General features: G+C 39.6%; 1 non-coding gene across 1 annotated transcript; it reads left to right on the top strand.

The window, feature by feature from the left end:
• Positions 1-13124: 13124 nt before the first annotated feature.
• On the top strand, positions 13125-13197 carry TRNAC-GCA (transfer RNA cysteine (anticodon GCA)). Its single transcript has one exon. It is a non-coding gene; the product is annotated as a tRNA-Cys (tRNA).
• Positions 13198-17401: the final 4204 nt, after the last annotated feature.

Below are 17401 nucleotides of genomic sequence, written 5' to 3'. Positions count from 1 at the left end.
ATTCAGTGAGTTGATGGCTCCCTCTCCGGCTTAATTAGACAGTTTAAGCTTTAATTGGCTGGCATTAAGTCATTCAGTCATTGAGAGAGCTGCTCATCGACTCACTGGGAATTGTGGGAGCAATTGATCTAGCTGGGACCAGACACTTCAGGAGCAACTGCTTACTCAGAGTGGAAGTGCATGTTACAGAGTGCCCTGGTAGCGAGTGTCTGTGAGTGCCTGGTCACCTGCGTCTCACTCTTCTCCATGTGCCGAGTTTAAGAATAAACAGATTGTCTATGCTAGAGAGGGAAACATGTTAGAATTAAATGTGTTTGCTCAGCAAGGTGAAGACAGAGGTGACTGTCAACTATAGCAAAGACTGCCTTGGAGAGGGAAGCAAAGACAAATTGAAGTATCTAGATATTATACCACGTGTGAGTGAGCAGACTGGTATGAGAACTACAGGGGCTCTGGTGCCTATCTATTGGGTTGTGAGTCCTGAAGGAAAGGACTGTGATTCATGCACAGTCATGATATTATTTCTGTGCCTTATATCCAGTATTCACTGAATAATTACTGAATAAATACATGAAAGCAATTATTCCAATAGTGGATAAACCACTGCTCAAAATATGTATTTAGTTTCAAAGCCACTTTTACCCAGTCAAGGAAAAGAAGCTATTTCCTTTTAAAAATTATTTGTTTTCAATATGGAAACTCAATATGTACTATTTAAGGTTTACATTTATCATCTGAATGGTCATCTGCCTTATTCTTTGGCCTTGGTTCCAAGCCATGTCCCAAAGTCAACCCTCCCCTGTAAAGAGTATATGGAAGAGTATACTACATCACTCAATAAGAAGATGGACTTTCAGAGCTTCCACCTTGAAGGGATGGTGGATATTGGGTTGTATAATTTCTGGTGTACATGAAAAAGCTGGCCATGATACAATGCTTGCAAATTTTCAAGATTGATACTGACTTCATGCAACATCACTATACCTTCCCTCCACTTCTCTGCATGTTTTAAAATTTTCCTATTACAAAGTTAAATAAAAGAATCAGCTATATAACTTCTATTCTCACTTTGTTTTGATGCATAGACTTGTAGGACTGCCAGATACTCTAAAGGCCATTTAAATCTCTGCCCTTTTACTTTGTTGAAGAGAAACTGAGGATGTGATGGTATGTTCCTCTGTCCATGGAATTCCCCAGGCAAAAATACTGGAGTGGGTTGCCATGCCCTCCTCCAGGGGATCTTCCCAACCCAGGGATTGAACTGGAGTCTCCTACACTACAGGCAGATTCTCTACCATCTGAGCCAACACAGAAGCCCATGTGAAGTTACAGCACTTCCAAAGGTCAGTTGTAACAGAGGCAAGAGCCAGTTGCCATAAGGGATTGATACTTCATTGTTGTTGCTGCTTCAAAGATGGTACTTTGGGTGAGGTTGTCTTTTTCTTTTTTTGACTGTGTGAGTAATAGGTAGTTGAGAAAGAATTCTAACAAGCATTGCAGCCTGATGGTTGCACCACCCAGAGTGAGGCAAGTATTATGATGATAAAGAAATTCACAAATTAATATTACCCTAAATATCCAGACCACTGCGGGGGAAAAATTTATTTTAACCTAGTCTTGAATTTTCTTCTGTTTGATGTGAGGATGTTAGATCTATTTCGATTTGTTGTTTTTCAATCACTCAGTAGTGTCCAACTCTGCAGCCCCATGGACTGCAGCAAGCCAGGCTTCCCTGTCCTTCACCTTCTCCCAGAGCATGCTCAAACTCGTGTGTTTGGAGTCAGTGATGCCATCCAACCATCTCATCCTCTGTCGTCCCCTTCTCTTCCTGCCTTCAATCTTTCCCAGCATCAGAGTTGGCTCTTCGCATCAGTTTGCCAAAGTATTGGAGTTTCAGCTTCATCACTAGTCTTTCCAATGAATATTTGGGATTGATTTCCTTTAGGATTGACCAGTTTGATCTCCTTGCAGTCCAAGGCACTCTGAAGAGTTTTCTCCAACACCACAGTTCAGAAGCATCAATTCTTTGGTACTCAGCCTTCTTTATGGTCCAACTCTCACATCCATACATGACTACTGGAAAACTATAGCTTTGACTAGACGGATCTTTGTTGGCAAAGTAATGTCTCTGCTTTTTAATATGCTGTCTAGATTGGTCATAAATTTTCTTCCAAGGAGCAGGCATCTTTTGATTTAATGGCTGCAGTCACCATCTGCAGTGAGTTTGGAGCCCTAAAAAATAAAGTCTGTCACTGTTTCCGTTGTTTCCCCATCTATTTGCCATGAAGTGATGGGACCAGATGCTATGATCTTTGCTTTTTGAATGCTGAGTTTTAAGCCAGCTTTTTCACTTTCCTCTTTCACTTTCATCAAGAGGCTCTTTAATTCCTCTTCACTTTGTGCCATAAGGGTGGTGTCACCTGCATATCTGAGGTTGTTGATATTTCTCCCTGCAATCTTGGTTCCAGCTTGTGCTTCATCCAGCCTGGCATCTCTCATGATGTACTCTGCATATAAATTAAGTAAGCAGGGTGACAATATACAGCCTTGACATACTCCTTTCCCGATTTGGAACCAATCCATTGTTCCATGTCCAGTTCTAACTGTTCCTTCTTGACGTACATACAGATTTCTCAGGAGGCAGGTCAGGTGGTCTGGTATTTCCATCTCCTGAAGAATTTTCCAGTCTGTTGTGATCCACCCAGCCAAAGGCTTTAGCATAGCCAGTGAAGCAGAAGTAGAGTTTTTCTGGAATTCTCTTCATTTTTCTATATCGAATGGATGTTGACAATTTGATCACTGGTTCCTCTGCCTTTTCTAAATCCAACTTGAACATCTGGAATTTCTTGGTTAGTTTATAACATCAGAAAATCCCTACATGACCTGGCCCCTGCGCACCCCTCAGAGCTCTTCCCCTCACCTTTTCCTCTTTGTTCACCACAATGCAGCTTTCCTGACCCTCCAGTATGCCACAGTTGTTACCACTACCAAGCCTTTGAACATGCTATTTCCTTCATCTAGAGCCATCTTTCTTCCATGCCTTCAGAACTGTGAGTCCTTCTCATTATTGTTTCACATATTTTGGGAGCAGTTTTAAGGTTCACAGCAAAACTGAGCAAAAGGTACATAAATTTCCACGTTCCTCCTGCCCACACAGCATCTCCATTATCCACATCCTCACCAGAGTGGTATGTTTGTTACAACTGATGAGCTTACCCTAAAACATCATTATCACCCGAAGTTCATAGCTTACATTAGGGTTCACTCTAGGTGGTATACATTCTGTGGGTCTTGACAAATGTATAATGACATGTATCCACCATTATAATATACAAAGTAATTTACTTACCTAAAGTCTTTTGGGCTCCGCCTGTTCCTCCTTCCCTTTCCAGTAACTCCTGCTCATTGTTATTTTAAATACCTGTTCATAGATTACTTTCTCAGAGAAGCCTTTTCTCAGCAGCCTCACAAGAATAGCAACCTCTTCTCACGCTAGTCTTTTTCTACCCCTTCCTCTCTTTTGTTTTCATTATAGCATTTACTAATACCTAAAATTTGTCCTATCACTTTGACTATATGGCTTTTACCTACTGTTTTCGCTTCTACTTTCATTATAAGACCCCTGAGTAGAATATATTGTTCACAGCTCTTTTCCCCAGCTCCTAAAACAGTGTCTGACTTATGGTAGGTCCTTGGTAAATATTTGGATCTAATATTTTTGGATCCAAAAATATTAATTAATTTTTGGATCTAATTTTTTATTTTTTTTTGTAATGTTGTCAAGGACTATACTGGTGATCCAAACATGAGTCAGACATAAATTCTTTTCTAATGGAGCTTACAATTTAGAAGGGGAGACAGTCACCAGTCACATTTATAACATGATCTGATTAGTGCCATGATTAAGCATCAGGATATGAGAATCAAATGAAGATCATCGAACACAGACAGAGGGAGTCAAAGAAGGAAGCTTTCCCAGAGAAAATAATGCTTTGACTAAGACTTGAAGAATATAAGGAGGACTTGGCCTGGGAAATAGAGGATGTCAGTGTCTTACACACATCCCCTGAGCAGTCACCATCAGGATGTTCCTGACCCCGCTGTTCCTAACTTGTTTGAGAGCAGATTCAGCCCATGCAGGGAGCAGGCTGAAAGTGCTGGGGAGTTAAGTCTTGCCAGGAGCAGCCTGCAGCCGATGACTACTTGCTTCTTTGCCCTTTGCATAGGTGGGCAACCTGAAGTGAATGCTATCCTGTCTCTCAGAGGTCCGCAGGAAGGTGGAGCCTAGATTGCTCACAGTTTACACTCCCTGTTAGATTCCTTCTCTTCTCTGGCTTATACCCTCACTCCTCTGCTTGTTGCCTGGGATCACCTCCCAAATAAAGTCTTTTCCCTCAAATGCTTGTTTTAGGTTCTGATTCTGGGAGAATCCAATTTAGAGTATTTGGCAAAGAAAAAAAGAGCAAGGGTATTCTGGACAAAGACAGCAGCTTTTATAAGAAACCAGACTTGAAAAAGGGCCTGACATATCTAGAGAATGAGAGACGAATTGTGAATTAATTGAGGGAAGTGGCAGGGAGTAGCAGAAGATGAGGCTAGAAAGATACTGGACTGGCTCCTTTGCTTCTTTGCATGGATTTTTCTAGGAATAGTGGTAGCAGATTTGTACTCGTCTACCTATAGTTCCCCTTATGTGAACAGGAAAAAATATAGGCATATATAATATCATATAACACAAAATTGCATATTTAATATGTATGAAAACATGGGTTTTTATAAGTGCCAAAATCTACACTTTTGAAACAGAGCACAAGTACTTGGCTTATGCTGGGAATGACACCCATAATGTTGTTTTCCTTCAGACTCATCAAATGTACCAATTAGTAACGCAAGTGAGTCTCAGTTTTGTATGTGAAGTCAAAATGAGAACACAGAATTGGTCAGTGTGAAATAATGTGTAACTTAATCTGGAGTTTTCAAATGAAGACCCAAACAGCCTATCAGAAATAAAATAGTCTATACCTGGGCCTTCCCTTGCTGCCCTGCAGATCTGATGGAAAGAAACTATCTGTGGCTTCCAAAGTGTTTTTGGTCCCCGTGTCCCTGACCTCATGCATTTTTCGAAGGGGAATCTTCAGAGAAACCCATGCTACATTTAACTTTGGGATCTCTCTAGTGGGCTTGTGTCTAACCAGACACAGCCGATCTGAATATTTCCTGCATGCTAAGCAGACCATTGTCAGCCGCTTCCTCTAGGCTAGATTGTTATAAATGCTGTTTATGATCCTGCTATGACAACTGTGAAGGACATGGCAAAGAATTTATCACAGGATTATTCATCCACCAGCAGAATACCTAATAAGATTCTAAATGACCCAAGATGATAATAAGATCTAGCTTGTAGCAATAAGGTATTAATAAACTGCTTTTTTCAATAAGGGAGAGTCCTGGCATCATTACCCTGACATATTTGTTTTGCTTATATTTTGCGAACAAAGTAGGGCTGCTGGATTGAATAGTAAATTTATAAAAACCTCTGATGTATGAAAAATACAACCCTCATGAAGTGGAACCCATAGGTTAAAGTCAAGAGCATAGTGTTTGCCTATGACATCCGAGAGCCAGACTCCCAAGCCATCGATTCTAATTGTTCCGTGCCATTTGCCTTTGTATTTAAAAATTATATAAGAATAATATATCGCCCACTGTTGACCACAAGGCCATAATTCAAATGAAGAAATTTAGTAAAATCATAAACCAAGAAAGTGCAGTGTAGATGAATAATGGATGAAATGGGTATGCTGAATTCAAAATGAAATCTGAGATTCTGCTGCATGTTCCTGTTTTGAAAATGAAAGTATTTAGTTTAAAGTTAATCTAAAAAAATGGATCCTGTTTATTGTCACTCAGCTGTTCCTAGGGAAGAAAGCAGCAGAAGTTCAGGAACCTGTCATTAGTGAATTTTTTCAATATTAGAAGCCAAACAAGTTGCTCTGCCCTGGTTTTTCTGCCTTAGAGCTTCTCTCTCTGACAACACTCTTCAAGGACTTGACTTTTACTTTGTTTCCAGGAAAGTAGCCTTGTTCCTTGGAAGGTGTTCTCAAGTGGATTTTCAGTTCATCAGGGCAAATATCAGCATATCAGCATTGAAATCAGCAATTTTTAAAAAATGAGATAAAATATGTATACAGTAAAATGTGCAACTCCTAAGTGTATACAATTTGAGGACTTTTGGAGATTGAGTTTTTGTGTCACTCAGAACAAATTAGGGAACATTTTCATCTCCCCAAGAAAGTTCCACTGTTCCTGTTTCACTCAGCATCCTCTGATTCCTAAACACAGGCAACCACTGTTCTGGCTTCTGTGCCTTCAATTAGATGTGATTATTGTTAATATAAATAGAAACAAACAGTATACTTTTTGTGTGTCTGCTTTTTTTAAACTCAAGATTAATTTCGGTTGTTACGTGCACCAGTTGCTCATCCCTTGATGGTGCTGTATGGATATATATGCCACATTGTGTTTTTCCATCATCTTGCTGATGGTCAGTCAGTAGTTCCTAGTTTGGGGCCATTATAAATAAAGCTGCACTGAACTTTTATGTACACATCTTTTTTGTTAGGTGAGAATGGATCATGACCTATCTATGAAAGCTAAACTATAAAGCTTCTAGAAGAAAATAAAATCTTCACCACCCAAAGGTAGGCAGAATTTTCCTAGGTAAGATCCCAAAAGTGTGTATTGTAAAATAAACAACCAATAAATTGAATTTTATCAAAATTTAAAACTGCTGCTCTTCACGTACAAATCTTTTTTGTGGAACTACATTTTCACTTATTTTAAGTGAGTACATAGTAGTGGGCTACATCCATAGGGTGGATGTAGGTTTTCTTGTTTCAGAGACTGCCAAATGATTCTTCCCAATGTTCCATTTTACAGTCCCCCAAACAACGTGGAACCACGTTCCAGGTGCCACCTGTCCTTGCCAATGCTCAGTGTTGTACATTTCTTTTCATTTTAGCCACTCTGGTGGGTTTGAAATGATAGCCAGTCGTGGTTTTCACAGTCAACAATGTTTTTGTTTTTATTAGTATTATTTTTTAAAACTTTATTGGAGTATAATTGATTTACGATGTTGTGTTAGCTTCAGGTGCACAGCCAAGTGACTAGCTGCACACACACACCTATCCACTCTTTTTTTAGATTCTTTATCTAGATGGCTTGTTGCAGAGTGTTTAGAGTTCCCTGTGCTATGCAGTAAGTCCTTACTTTGTTGTTGTTTATGAACTGTAGCCCACCAGGCTCCTCTATCCTTGCTATTTTCCAGTCAAGAAATAGAATAGCCATTTCCCTCTCCAGGAAATCTTCCTGACCCGCGGATTGAACCCATGTCTCCTGCATTAGCAGGTGACTTCTCTACCACTGAGCCACTAAGGAAGCTCTTTATTTGCTGTCCATTTTATATATATACATATATATATATAGTGTGTATATATCAACCCCAATCTCCCAATTTATCTCTCCCCCGCTTACCCCCAACCATAAGTTGGTTTTTTCTATGTCTGTTTCTGTTTTGCAGATAAGTTCATTTCAACAGTGTTCTTAAACTTAAAAACAACCAAGTAGGCAGGTTGATGGGATTTGTGTTTAGCTTTTGTGTGAAGTGCACACATTAAACATTTAAAGCAGGATACTTGGACTATTGCCTTCCAGACTGCCCGGTCACCTTCAAATTGCCATTGCTCACATTACTTCTGTGTCTGTCTCCAGCTCCTGCTCCATTGCCACTGATAAGTCATAACTCATGAAAATATTTAATACTGTTAGTTAAGCATTCCACCTGACTAGTCTAAAAGACACACAACTGAAAAGACCTAGTGCCTAAAGGAAATAACTCAAGTCACAAAGAGCACTATTTCATGTGGAGGACAGGGATTCTAACACTACTTTTCTGTTAAAGAAGTTCAGTTCAGTTCAGTTCAGTCGCTCAGTCATGTCCAACTCTTTGCAACCTCATGAATTGCAGCACGCCAGGCCTCCCTGTCCATCACCAACTCCTGGAGTTCACTTAAACTCATGTCCATCGAGTTGGTGATGCCATCCAGCCATCTCATCCTCGGTCGTCCCCTTCTCCTCCTGCCCCCAATCCCTCCCAGCATCAGAGTCTTTTCCAATGAGTCAACTCTTCACATGAGGTGGCCAAAGTACTGGAGTTTCAGCTTTAGCATCTTTCCTTCCAAAGAAGACCCAGGGCTTATCTCCTTTAGAATGGACTGTTTGGATCTCCCTCTCTCAAGAGTCTTCTCTAACACCTCAGTTCAAAAGCATCAATTTTTCGGTGCTCAGCTTTCTTCACAGTCCAACTATCGCATCCATACATGACCACCGGAAAAACCATAGCCTTGACTAGACAGACCTTTGTTGGCAAAGTAATGTCTCTGCTTTTGAATATGCTATCTAGGTTGGTCATAACTTTTCTTCCAAGGAGCAAGCGTCTTTTAATTTCATGGCTGCAGTCACCATCTGCAGTGATTTTGGAGCCCAAAAAGATAAAGTCAGCCATTGTTTCCACTGTTTCCGCATCTATTTCCCATGAAGTGATGGGACCGGATGCCATGATCTTCGTTTTCTGAATGTTGAGCTTTAAGCCAACTTCTTCGCTCTCCTCTTTCACTTTCATCAAGAGGCTTTTTAGTTCCTCTTCACTTTCTGCCATAAGGGTGGTGTCATCTGCATAGCTGAGGTTATTGATATTTCTCCCAGCAATCTTGATTGTGCTTCCAGCTTGTGCTTCTTCCAGACCAGCATTTCTCATGATGTATTCTGCATATAAGTTAAATAAGCAGGGTGACAATATACAGCCTTGATGTACTCCTTTTCCTATTTGGAACCAGTCTGTTGTTCCATGTCTAGTTCTAACTGTTGCTTCCTGACCTGCATACAGATTTCTCAAGAGGCAGGTCAGGTGGTCTGGTATGCCCATCTCTTTCAGAATTTTCCACAGTTTATTGTGATCCACACAGTCAAAGGCTTTGGCATAGTCAATAAAGCAGAAATAGATGTTTTCCTGGAACTCTCTTGCTTTTTTGATGATCTAGCAGATGTTGGCAATTTGATCTCTGGTTCCTCTGCCTTTTCTAAAACCAGCTTGAACATCTGGAAGTTCACGATTCACGTATTGCTGAAGCCTAGCTTGGAGAATTTTGAGCATTACTTTACTAGCACGTGTGATGAGTGCAATTGTGCAGTAGTTTGAGCATTCTTTGGCATTGCCTTTCTTTGGGATTGGAGTGAAAACTGACCTTTTCCAGTCCTGTGGCCACTGCAGAATTTTCCACATTTGCTGGCATATTGAGTGCAGCACTTTCACAGCATCATCTTTCAGGATTTGAAATAGCTCAACTGGAATTCCATCACCTCCACTAGCTTTGTTCATAGTGATGCTTCCTAAGGCCCACTTGACTTCACATTCCAGGATGTCTGGCTCTAGATGAGTGATCATGCGATCGTGATTATCTTGGTCGGTCATGAAGCTCTTTTTTGTACAGTTCTTCTGTGTATCCTTGCCACCTCTTCTTAATATCTTCTGCTTCTGTTAGGTCCATACCATTTCTGTCCTTTATCGAGCCCATCTTTGCATGAAATGTTCCCTTGTTAAATGTTAAAGAAGTACATTGTGCAAAGACTGCACTGGGGAACTGGGAAGCTTAATGGAAACCACATGCTAGACTCTTTCAACAAATTTGAGTTTGGAGCCTCATGAATGTAAGAAATGGTAAAATTACTGCCCACTATCTAGGGTTATGGCATTTACTATATAGAATCTTTTGTCAATTAGGGGCTTTAACTCATTTCTGAACATGGATTTAATAAACTTTCCATGGGGCATACATACACATGTGATAGGGCCTATTGAGTTATAACTGAAATGTTTGTCTTCCTCCATTTCTTTTAGTTTAGGGCCTTTGAAAATGATATTCTACACCATGATGGACACCCTTAGTGTTATTCAGAACAGTGAAGAACAGAACTTCACGTTACTGATCTTCAAAGAGCTACTCTAGCATGATATACTATAAAAGCCAAGAAGTCTCCAAGTGGTAATGATTACACTCACACCTTTCTTTTTTCATGTGTGGTTTGTTTATTTTTTAAATTTATTTATTTTTAATAGGACAATTTCTTTACAATATTGTGTTGGTTTCTGCCATACATCAACATGAATCAGTCATAGGCATACATATCTCCCCTGCTTCCGGAACCTCCCTCCCACTTCCCACCCCATCCCACCCCTCTAGGTGTCACAGAGCACCAGGTTTGAGCTCCCTGCATTGTAAAGCAATTTCCCACCAGGATATCTGTTTTACATATAGTAATGTATATATTTCCATGCCACTCTCTCTATTTGTCCCACCCTCTCCTTCCTTCACTGTGTGCACAAGTCTGTTCTCTATGTCTGCATCTCTTTTGCTGTCCTGCAAATAGGATCACCAGTAAATCTTTCTAGATTTCATGCATGCTCATTTGCTCATGTCCGATCCTTTGAAGTTCCATGAACTGTAGCCCACCAGGCTCCTCTATCCTTGGGATTTTCCAGGCAAGAATACTGGAGTGGGCTGCCATTTCCTCCTCCAGCTGGATTCCATATATATATGCATCAATATATGATATTTGTCTTTCTCTTTCTGACTTACTTCACTCTGCATAATAGGCTCTAGGTTCATCCATCTCATTAGGACTGACTCAAATGTGTTCCTTTTTGTAGCTGAGTAATTTTCCACGATGTATATGTACTGTAACTTTATCCATTCACCTGTCAATGGACATCTAGGTTGCTTCTGTTTCCTGCAGTGAACATTGGGATACATGTGTCTTTTTCAGTTATAGTTTCCTCAGGATATATGCCCAATAGTGGGATTGTTGGATGATATGGTAGTTTTATTCCTAGTTTTCTAAGGAATCTCCATAGTGTCTGTAACAATTTACATCCCCACCAGCAGTGCAGGAAGGTTCCCTTTTCTCCACACCCTCTCCAGCATTTATTATTTGCAGACTTTTTGATGGTGGCCATTCTGACCAGTGTGAGGTGATATCTCATTGTTTTGATTTGCATTTCTCTAATAATGAGCGATAATGAGCATCTTTTCATGTGTTTAATAGCCATCTTTATTAGTCTTCTTTGAAGAATGTTTAAGTCTTCTCCCCACCTTTTGATTGGATTGTTTTCCTGGTATTTAATGCTGCCACCACTGCGAACAGTGGCCAAAAGCTGTTCCCTGAATATGAATCACCCTCTCTATGTGACGTGACCTTGCAGCCCTGGCCGCAGCTGATAGCCTGGAAATTGCTGGCTGTCACAAGGGCATTTAGCTATAGGCTGAGTATGATAAAAATGATGATGATAATGATGACAGTAGCAACAGACATTAATTGAACACATCTCTATCAACTCTGTGGTCTGTAGCTTTGTATTTTCGTTAGGAAAATGACCTATAAGATATAAAGCTCTTTGGGTTTGCCTTGCTCTGCCACTAGGGGGTAGCATAATTGCTAGTGTCTTGTGTCCATTAAATGTAAATTCTGTTTATGGTTCTTTAATTTTTCCAGGTTTAATTTTTTCCCCCCATTTAGAAGGAATATAAGTGATCCTCTGGTTAATATAGTAATTTTATAATTCAGCCTGGACCTGGTGTCTCATAAATGCTGTAAAAGAAGTATAGTGAAATAGTATGTTTTCTCTCTTTTCAAGCCACTGTTTTAAATCTTCATTACTTATTCTGCTACTAATTCATTTTGCTTAAGTATTTATGAATTTATTAAGTCATATTTGCTCAAGTATTTATTTACTATTAGTAAATAAATTATTAGTATGCACTTTTTGTGCTTTGTACTTGTTATAGCACTTAGCCTTTCATTCATTATATGAGAAGGGGTTATGTACGATTACTTTGAGGGGTGGGAAAGTGCCTTCTATATGCTGGGGGACATGGCAGAAGACTTCAGAGATTTCAGGGTTTAGTTATGGAGATGAAATGTGCGCACATCAGCTGGACCTAGCAGACTTAAAAGTCTAATGGTGTTTAAGAATGGAGCATAATGGAGAATTTATCAATTTCTTCTTATAATTTGGTTAATTTGTTTCTTTCTGTAGTTTGAGGCCATGTTGTTTGCTTTAGTCAATCTCATGATTGTCATATTTTCTTGAAGAATTAACTGGCATTTTATTTCTATAAGCTAATGACCCTTTTGACTCCTAGTAAGGTTTTTATCCTATCTTAAATTTTTTCTGATGTTAGTTTTTTTAAACTTTCTTTGGATTAGTATTTGACTGGTGTCAACCTTATATGTCATTCTATTTCGTGCATGTCTCTTTCAAATAGCATATAACTAAATTATTATAAATTTAAGAATATTTCTGTTTATTGGCCAATCTAATCCATTTAAATTTCACTTTCTTTAGACTTTTCCCCATAATCTTTTTTATTTTGGTATACCTGCCTTTTCTTACTTAGTCTGGCTAAACTTACTGGCTTCTCTTGTTTAACCTGAATTTTCTATATCCCTTTTCCCCTCTCCACTGGTTGAAATTTATTTTTAATAACTAAAAGATAAGAAATTCCATTAAAAATTGTTTAACATGTATATTAATACTTGAAGCCAAATTTAATATTTCTTCCCTTTTCCCAATTTATACAAGGGCCTTTGTACCCAAAGATCACTGTCATCATTCATGATATTTTTCCCCGCAGGACTTTATTCTTTCATTTGCTAAAAACTAGTCTTTTGTACTGTTGGTTTTTCAGGGAGTGTTACTTAAATTTACCTTATATGTTATTTTTTTCTCTCATTGTTGCTCCTTGCAATATTATTCCTTCATTGTGGGTTCAGTTTTTTCCTGTTAAAACACATCCTTTAGTGCTTCTTTCAGCATGGGTGGTGAATAGTAAAGTTTCACAATCTTCATTTGATTGAAAAATGCCTTTATTTTATTTATCATGTTACTTGAATGATCATTTTGCTGGATTTTTCTCCTCAGTGCTTTGAAGATACTATCCTTTTTTCTTCTGGTTTCTCTCTTAAAAACTTTTTGCTGAAATATGTATATGTATACATGTGTGTGAGCTTCCCTGGTAGCTCAGATGGTAAAGTGTCTGCCTGCAATGCAGGAGACCCAGGTTCGATCCCTGGGTTGGGGAGATCTCCTGCAGAAGGAAATGGCAACCCACTTCAGTATTCTTGCCTGGAGAATCCCACAGATGGAGGAGCCTGGTAAGCTAAAGTCCATGGGGTCGCAAAGAGTTGGACACAACTGAGTGACTTCACTTTTCACTTTCACATAGGTGTGTGTGTGCATACAGGCTTTCCAGGTGGCACTAGTGGTAAAGAATCCACCTGCCAATACAGGAGACTTGGGTTCGATCTCTGGGTTGGGAAGATCCCTTGGAATAGGGCATGGCAACCCACTCCAGTATTCTTGCCTGGAGAATCCCCATGGACAGAGGAGCCTGGTGGGCTATAGTCCATTGGGTCACAGAGAATCAGACACAACTGAAGTGACTTAGGATATACACATGCATATATATTAAAAAAAAAACACATAGCATTATTATACAGCTCAATGAGCCCATATAATCAAAACTTAGATTAAGAAACAGAACTTGGCCCAAGAGCCCCCACCGTGCTCCCAGCTGGCCACCATCCTCCCACCCTCCAACAGTTAAATCCTATCCAAAGTTTTACTGGCATAGTTTAGTTTTCATTTGGTTTCTATTTTTGCTGATGAGAAATCTGCCATCAATCTAATCTTTATTTATTCATAGTTAACATTTTAGAAGATTTTATTTCTGATGTTCTATAGGTTCATTGGACTTCCCTGATGGCTCAGTTGGAAAAGAATCCACCTGCAATGCAGGAGACCCCAGTTTGATTCCTGGGTTGGAAAGATCTGCTGGAGAAGGGATCAGCTACCCACTTCAGTATTCCTAGGCTTCCTTTGTGGCTCGGCTGGTAAAGAATCTGCCTGCAATGTGGGAGACCTGGGTTTGATCCCTGGGTTGAGAAGATTCCCTGGAAAAGGGAACGGCTACCCATTCCAGTATTCTGGCCTAAAGAATTCATAGCACTGTACAGTCCATGGGGTCAGAAAGAGTCGGGAACAACTGAGTAACTTTCACTAGATTCATTATGTGAGATATATATATATATATATATATATATATGGCTTTGGACATTCTGCTCTGCTTCCCTCTTGGCATGTTTCCTGAATCTAAGCACTTATTTTTCATAAATTCTGGGAAAAAATCTCATCTTTTATCTCATTGAATATTGCTTCTCCCTCATCCTTCTGAAACTCCTCTAAGAGATGTATGCTGAATCTTGTTTTGTCCTGTATAACTTTGAACTTCTCTCTTAGTTGTTCATTTATGACTGTGCTAGGTCTTTGTTGCTGTGTAAGAGCTTTCTGTAGTTGCAGTGAGCTATGGTAGTGCACAGGCTTCTCATTACGGTGCATTACGGTGGCTTCTCATTGTGTGGCTTGGGCTGTAGGGTGCCTAGGCTTCACTAGTGGTTGCACATGCACTCAGTGGTTGTGGCTTTAGGGCTCTAGAGCACAGGCTCGGTAGTTGTGGTACACAGGCTTAGTTGTCCCATAGCGTGTCAGATCTTCCTGGACCAGGTATTGAACCTGTGTCCCCTGAATTGGCAGTTGGTTTCACTGAACCACCAGGGAAGCCCTGAACTTCTCTTTTAGATTTTCTATCTCTTTTTTAATATTGCATTCTGGATAATTTTCTGATTTATCTTTTCTTTTATTCCTTTCTGTTATATCTGATCTAATGTTAAACCCATTTGTCATGAGTTTAATTGTGTTCTTCAAGAAAGAATCATTGAAGTCCTAACTGCCAGTACTTTAGAATATGACCTTATTTGAAAGTTAAAATGAAGTCACTAAGATTACCCTAATCCAATCTGACTGGTGTCCATAAAAAAGGGGGGATAAATTTAGACACAGAGACATGCTCAGAGGGAGCACCGTATGCTGAGACATGTGGAATACATTGTGTGAGATCGGAGTTACGCCGTCACCAGCCAAGGGACATTTGGGGACTATCCAAAATTGAAAGAGGCAAGCAAGGATTCATCTTTCCTCTGCAGGTTTCAGAGGGAGAATGATTGATTTCAGACTTGTAGCCCCTAGAACTGTGCAATTATACATTTCTGTTGTTCCAAGCCACGCAGTTTGTGGTACTTTTTTATGGCAGTCCTAGGAAACTAACCTGCCATTTATTTAGTTTTAAATTTCAATAATTCTGTTTTTTTTTTTTTTCAGAAGTATAACATGACTTAGGCAAAGCTATTTCTGATGTCTTGTTCTAATGTTATGGCTTCCAATCTTTCTTTTATGTCATTAATAATTTTGAATATACTTATTTTTATTGCCTGCTTCAGATTGTCCTATTATCTTAAATTCTTAGAATATTAGTCTCCCTTTTTTTAAGTCTTTTTAAAATTTATTTTAATTGGAGGTTAATTACTTTACAATATTGTGGTAGTTTTTTTAATCTCCCTTTTTGTTCTGCCTGTCTGTTTACTGTCTGTTTTAAAGGATTATTTTCTCTTGTGATTTGTAATTTTGTTTTCTTTCAATTGCAGGCTTACTTTTAACAAGGGATTTTTCCCATTTGCAGGATGTCTCATGCCCCTTGGGGTTGTGAAATGCTTCTACAGAGTAGTCTTGCATTTTCTTATGATGGGCATCTCAGTGGTTTTATTGGTCCACAGTGATAGATTTTATTTTCTTGGGCTCCAAAATCACTATGGACAGTGACTACAGCCATGAAATTAAAAGACACTTGCTCCTTGTAAGCATATCTATGACAAACCTAGATAGAGTATTAAAAAGCAGAGACATCACTGTGCAACAAAAATCTGTATATTCAAAGCTGTGGTTTTTCCATTAGTTATGGATGATGTGAGAGTTGGACCATAAATAAGGCTGAGCACTGAAGAATTGATACTTTCGAACTATGGTGCTAGAGAAGACTTTTGAGAGTCCCTTGAACAGCAAGGAGATCATACCAGTCAACCCTAAAGGAAATCAACCATAAATATTCATTGGAAGGTCTGATACTGAAGCTCCAATACTTTGGCCACCTGATGTGAAGAGCCTACTCATTGAAAAAGATCCTAATGTTGGGACAGATTGAAGGCAAAAGGAGAGGGGGGTGGTAGAGGATGAGACGGCTAGAGAGCATCACCGACCAATGGATGTGAATTTGAGCAAACTCCAAGAGATAGTGGAGGATAGGGGAGCCTGGCATGCTGAAGTTCATGGGGTTGCAAAGAGTCAAACACGACTTAGCATCTAAACAATGACAGCAGCCAGTTGTTGTTTTAATTATTGCACTGAGGTTTCCTTTTGGTTGGATAACATGCGTTCAGACTCTGTACCCTGCACGCCCAAATATGCCTTCTAGGATCCTGACTTCATATGACCTTATCAGTTCTAGTTCCCCTTCTTGCACGGGCCCTATTCTACCCTTCCTGTAACCAAGTGGGCAGTTGAACCCCAGCTTCTCACCACTTGAGACAGTATGTAGACCCAATATCCGACTGGGCCGCTGGAGCATCAATTTACAAATGCCGAGATGGCAACTCTGGCTGTGCGTTTGTCTTCATTTCTGTTACCTGGGGATTTCTTCTTGTCTCTGCTTTTTCCTTCTCAGTTTTTCTTTCCTGTTTGGTTTGCTTTCAGTTTTTGCTGTATATCCTCCAGCATTTCTATACATGTTTAGAGGAAGGAGATTGGAGGCTATGTTAGTTCAGTCTGCCATTTCACTGGAACAAGAAGATGGGACCAACATTTGACACTGAATGATAGGGAAGGACTGGCAGTATATGCTGATAGGGGTTTTAAGGAAGGAGATATTGACTCAAGAGTGGGAACAGCCAAGCCCTGAAGAATGCTAGATAGAGTTCAGATAAGGGAGGTTAAATGCTTTAAAACATTTTTTTTCCCATGTCAATTAGATTCAGACCTACATGTGAGGACAGAGATGTCCGTCTAATGTCCAGTATAATCCTATGCGTACACTATCCCTATTTTCTATAGAGTGACACTTTTCCTCTTCTTCCTGCTCTTCCCTTTGCCTCTTCCTTTATAGAAACAAAACTCTGTTCTGTGAACCACAGGACAGGTTTTTGCAGGAAACCCCACATGGCTTCAAAACCTCACCCTGTTGACTTAGTCCTCAAGGCAAAGGACAGTTGGGAAGAAAAGAATTAGATATGTTCCTAGGGTGTTTCAACCTGTAGTTAATGGAGGAAGGAAGCTCAAGCCATAAATTTGTCTTTAATTTTTAATTTCATTAAACGTGACTTTTTTGTCTGAAAAAGAGAG

This window comes from Capricornis sumatraensis, chromosome 2 (genome assembly GCF_032405125.1).
Source record: "Capricornis sumatraensis isolate serow.1 chromosome 2, serow.2, whole genome shotgun sequence".
Classification (NCBI taxonomy): domain Eukaryota; kingdom Metazoa; phylum Chordata; class Mammalia; order Artiodactyla; family Bovidae; genus Capricornis; species Capricornis sumatraensis.
Note: the sequence above shows the minus strand (reverse complement) of the source record. Positions and strands in the feature narration are given on the sequence as shown.